The following is a 6,000-nucleotide window of genomic DNA, read 5'->3' on the forward strand; positions in this document are numbered from 1 at the left end:
TTTTATTAAGGTAGAATTATATTGGTCACTCATGTAAGGATTTTCTATAAATTATGCTGAACTTTTTTCATGTTTTAATACAGTCTAGTTTTCTGTTTTATTTATTTATCTGAGAAACGGCTGATTGACATCTTCATCAACAGTATTTCCCTGAAATTCCTCTTGGAAAAGGAAGAGGGCACTCTAGGCTATGTAGTACTTTCSAATTTTGCTGCTACAACTGTTTTAGTAATACTGTCTTACGCAACCATGGGGAAATGTTAATTATATTAACAATAAATATCTATCATAATAGTGACATTTTTCCCATCCCATTTTAATTTTGACTAATTGAAGCATGTTTTTGAAAGGTGATGCTGATTGTTTGAGAGGGGATCCTGGCACCTTTCCTAGTGGCTTTTATCTAATTTATTAGTATCTGAATCAAGTTGCTTGGCGTATTACAGTTAGTTTCAAAAGGCTGATTTCCTTTGTATGTTTTAAAGTAAGGAGGTTGCTTTAGACTTCTTGAAAATTAAGTTGTTCAGTTGCAGCACTGCAGATTWCATTATTGTTATGCAGCATGACTTTATTTCCATTTCTGATTCTTGTCAGAAAGACAAACATGATTATTGACACCTTGGGTATTGTGATTAAATTTAAAATATGCTCAAGGGAATTGGATGACAGGGTGATGCTTGCTTTATGGAAAGAAAAAGCATGAGGAGGAGTGAGAGGCTTATAGTGAAAACAGAGTCAGGATCAGCAATGGTTGGTTTTGATGTGGTTTTAAAGGTGTATGGATTCAGCAAAAAGGCTATTTTGGGTGAAGCTCAAAGTTATATAGTTACATAAACTATATACACATTCAAAAAACCTTACTATGATGAGTATTAATGATTTAAAATGGAAACATGAGGAAGGAGAGCCTGGGCTGGACTGATAYTATAAAGCCTGCTTACTAAGTTTCCCACCTTGCTGGTTTTTATTGAAGGCAAAAATGATGTGTTTTGGCAAAAGTTTCTGGGTGGTATAACTGGGGATGGACAGAGGTGTTTATTTGCATATGTGCCTCTTTCTGTGTTTTTGCTGTCCCTGCTGTACTTCATGTAGTATCTCAATTATATTTACTTAACACATGTATGAGAAGTGGGGAACTCAGGCTTATCAACTTCAGCATTGCAACTCTTCATCACTCTTCAAGAGTCCTGGCCCAGTGCCCCAATGAACCAAAGCAAACAAACCAGAAGTCTGGCAAGGAGCTAAGGAGAGCGGGGAGAGCACTATGGGTTTTTTTCCCAATTCTTCCTAACCATTTTTATGGYTCTGTGCAGGACCATTCCCCCCTGCCCATCCTCGTGTGTGCTGTGTGAGTGCAGCTGCTGCTCCTCGGGCAGTGCTAGGCACAGCCAGCATTCCTGAGCGCATGTGTTGAGACTCATGAGTTTGTATCCGGGRATAAACTAAGCCAAGAGTGTTGAATGATTGCTTGGTTGGTTTGATTTGTTGTTTTCAGGGCTCTCATTGTCTACTGTGTAGATTAACTCTTCTGCTCTGACAAGTAGCCATGATTGAAATTATGTTTTTATTCATCGCATTCAATTATAATTGCTGCTTCTATGGGCAAAAKACTTCTCATTACTTAAAAAATTTACAAGACTGCAAAACCAGCCCAGTTGAAAGGGTGAATAACATTGGGTTTTGATGATCAGAAATAATGTTGTTTACTGAGTTCCAGACAGAAATTTCAATGCTTTTGGGATAGCAGTGCRTTGAAGTCAGCTTTGTGCAAGTGTTAATCTAAAAACATAATAAGAGAACAAGCTAGAATCTCTCTCATTATTTTTGAAATAAGAGTTAACTTTGTTGCCACTAGAACAGTTGTAGAGGGATAATTACATTAGCTAGGCTGTATGATTATTTCTTTTTTTTTTGAGGTCAAGATCTTAGATGTTTATATCGGTGAAACCGTTACATATGAAACASTGATAATAGTTTATTTACTGAAAAAGCACTTACTGTTAAGATGCTGGTGTTGGTGAGATGAGAATTTGTCTCCAGGTATGGGAAGCTTMTGTTATTGATGAAGTATGAAATAGAGGAGAACGCAGCTTTGCCGGCTGGACTTGATTTAGGTGCAGAGAGCAGGAATACATCAGACATACTTGGGATGGAAAATCCCAAAAGGAAGGATAGATGAAACCCCAGTGCAATTTCCAGAGCATTAGCTCTCAGACTAGTACGTTTTTTCTAGAAAGCTAATTTCACAAACCTGTGAGAATATTCTACCTCTTAGCCAGCTCTGTTACTGTAGTGTGGTGAGTTTTGTGGTGAGGGAGGTTGGAAATGCTGGGTTACTGGTCATAGGAAACTGAGAAAGGGCCTTTCTACAGCAAAGATTTTACTGTACCAGGCATGGAATGTTTAAATTTGGTCTAGTGTGTCATAGCATTGGTTTGAATGCAAAGTCATTCCATATCTGAGATAATATTGATAGAAGTGTACAGCCAAATTACTGTTCCCATTCAGCCAAATTAGAGACATCATGTATTAAATGAAAGTTTGTCAGCAATGTGATTAAGTGTACGGTTTATTTGCCATAACTAGGCAATTTAAAACTTCAAAAACTGATCGTGTGAGACACAAATCTTTTCTATTTTCTTGTAGCACATCCTGTCTAATATCTTTCCTCCTCTACTAAAAACACCAGAAGAATCAGAACTAATATGTAATGTCTCATAATATACCTTCTAATTACACAAAATATTTGATAATTCCATGTTAGTGAGTTTATGTTGAAAGGTAGGAGTCTGGATGGATATTTTTTCCCTAGAAAGCTCTTCCACAGATACTTTTTGGTTTTAAAAATGCTTATTTAAAAAAAAAATAAGTTGACTAATATTTGTGTCAATGAATTTATGCTCACCATTTTTTATTAAAAGAAAAAAATTCCTTGAAAGTTGCAATGTCCCTCCTCTGTTGTATGCATATGTACATATTCTATGTATTACCTCAGTTATATTACTGCTTAGCTGGCAAATTATCAGGYTTAATTTCTTACTACAGGGCAACAGCTCTTCTCATTATTGTAGAGAATTTAATTCTTCTTTTTTTTCTCATGAGATGATAGAATAAGTACTGAAAGAAAATCTGTTGATTGTTGCTACATCTGTCTCATGCTGACACTTAACATTCTTTTCCATACACTAAATACTTCTTTGTGTGTATTCTCACAGTAGAGCATGAAGCAGGTGTGTCCTCATTGTCACAACAGCAGAGATCTTTCCCATGAAAGGCTGCAGATTATATTTTCCCACCGACAATATTTGAATCCATTAGTGTAATATGATATGCAATATCTTATGCTGGCTTGTGCTGATTTTATTTTTGTTTTCATGTTGTCCAGTTTCCTAATTTAATTAAGCCTTTCTTTGGTTTCTCAACTGTGCTTTGTAATCCACTCTAAAAATGACCGTCAGCAAACTTGAATGTAGAAACATCTTACACATAAAAGCAATTTAAAGAAGAATTGAGGTTGGAAGGGGTGTCTGGAGATTTTCAGCTTCAGTCTTCTGCAGGGCTTGGGTTGCTCAGGGCTGTGTCAGCTTGAGTTTAGTCCTGCTTCATTTCAAGACACACAGAACCAACATTGCAAAGTCCCTTGCAACAGTGTTGTGACACCCCTTTTAATTAGGTTGTACTCGAGCACTGCCTTTCACAAACTGAGAGATGYATGAAAACATCTTGCAGGCAGAGGAACAGTTAAAATTTCACCTTCTGAAGTACTATGATTGTAGTTTCTGCTTTGATGTTGTGGCTGAAATAGCAATATGAATGTCATGTCTAATTAGTAATGCCTGAAAAATCAGTGGGAAACAGGTTCATTATAGTAATTAGGGTATGCATTAACTGTATGGAGTTAATGAATCTGATTTTTCTTTTAAATACCTAAATAAAAGCTATTTCAGACATGAAAACTACAGCCCTCAAAAAATAGTCGTTTTAGTTTTAATTACACTGTACTTTGTTTTGGGTCACTAGAGGGTTTATGTAGTAGCTCAGGTAGAGTCTAACATGGTTTTGAAAAATTGCTGCTTCAGTTCAACATAAATTCACACCTTGCAACTCAAGGGACACAGAACACATCATCTGATAGTGAGGAAATAATCCTGAGATTCATTGATTATCAAACCTGGTAGGTGTGAGCACAACAATTTAGATTAGGGGAATGAATAAATTGTAACTAGAGCTCATTGTTTTTTTTAAATTTTAACGAAAACTAGTACAAGACATAAGATAGGTGAAAATTGTCCTCTTACCTATTATCATTGTTATTTCCAAATTCGCCTTGTACTTTGTGACTAATGACATTGGTCAGATTCCGCTCAAATAGATCTGTTCCCTCAGATAGTGCATTAATAATGCAAGTGCATTAAGCTTTCTTCTGAGAGAATATTTGAGCTCTGACATATTGAACACTGACATATTAAATTAAAGCTTTCTTATCAGAGCACCTTAAAAGCCTTAGATGTCTGCTGCATTTTTCAAATAACCTGCAGAGGTGTTTCACTTGTACCAGCTTCACATAGGTTACCAAAGCAATAAACAAACATGTCTGCCYGGGGTTTTTTCATCAGTATAAATATTGCAGCACTGCAAAAATGAATGCCAACTTGATGTCTGTTAAAGAAGAACGGTTGCCTGTTCTTTGCTGTGACTCCAGTTGGTTTTGATCAAATGTTTTTCAGGGTTATAAGCAATCATTCACAACATATTTATAGTTGTAAAAGTTCTTTAGATTATTCCAGACACAGCAAGAACTGTGTGAGGATGCTATGTATGATTAAGAGCACAGTGTAAGGACAGTGTCAAGTGTGAACGCAAATGAGAATTTATGAAAACAGTGGATAAACACCTGAAGATGATAAATATACTTTGATATTCTGTCTTCCRGTTCACAAAAATCAAAGATATCCCAATCCTTCTGTTTTTACAGCTTACCTTACAGTATGTGAGGTGTATTATTATGAAAATTAGTGCTTCTTTAAATTCAGTGTAATAAATCTGTAGTGACTCTGCATCATAAARATAAAGTACCACCATGTTAATTTTTTTTGTGCAAGTTTTTTCCGTATTAAAACATGGAATGCTGCATTACATGCTTGTCTTGATACTCTGGTTAAATGAATAGATGTCCTATCTTCTCCCTGCAAACCAATGCTGCCTTTTCTTCTTAGCAAATATAGCCAGTTCTGCAGTAATTTACAAGTTTATGGCTGGATAAATAYTGTGATTTCCAAGTTTTTGACTCCAAAACATAACTTGTCTTCAGTTAAGTGTAAATGYATGATAAAATATTTAAAGCTTATCAATACAACTAACTTGGCAAATTTGGATGTAAGACTTAGAACTTGCACAAACAAGTCTCGATCAGTGAATATTAAAGTATATAAAGTATCGATGCTTTTGATTTACAAATATTGATGCGTGGCAGAGCTTTGTTCCTATCAGGTAGTGTTAAAAAATGTTAGACAGAAACAGATTAGCTCAAAGCACTTCATCTCTCCCATGCTTTTTGGGGAAGTAGGCTGATAAAGAAAAAGGAAAGCTATTATCTTGTTTGAAACAATGCAGGATGTTTCCAAAAAGTTAACAAGATAATTTCCTTGATCTCCAAAAAGCCACTCATCATATGATCAAATAAGCGAATTTCCTAGCAAATTCTTAGAAGCTGTGTGTKCTTGATCAAAAGCACAATTTACTTGTGATATGGTTAATTTAATTTTATAACATGTCTTCTTGATGAAGACTCTTTGATGTGACAAACCAGAATGTTTGAGTATTAGCATATGGAGAATTGATTGATTGATTACTTCAGTAAATAGCATTTTCAAAGATGATTCTGAAATACAACAGCCTAGCTGCAGCAGAGAAAATGAATTAGCTGCAAGTAAACAACAGTGTTCTTGAGAAGGTAAAAAAGATGCTGAAAATCATCCTATGTGAAATGGCATTTTTCAC

The 6,000-nt window shown here is 35.5% G+C and overlaps 1 protein-coding gene across 1 annotated transcript in view; it reads left to right on the top strand.

The window, feature by feature from the left end:
* Window positions 1-6,000, top strand: part of VAV3 (vav guanine nucleotide exchange factor 3) — a 146,391-nt gene that overhangs the window by 70,502 nt on the left and 69,889 nt on the right. The window lies entirely within an intron of this gene.

Source organism: Malurus melanocephalus, unplaced genomic scaffold (genome assembly GCF_030028575.1).
Source record: "Malurus melanocephalus ecotype Western Australia unplaced genomic scaffold, MMel_1.1 scaffold_37, whole genome shotgun sequence".
Taxonomy (NCBI): Eukaryota; Metazoa; Chordata; class Aves; order Passeriformes; family Maluridae; genus Malurus; species Malurus melanocephalus.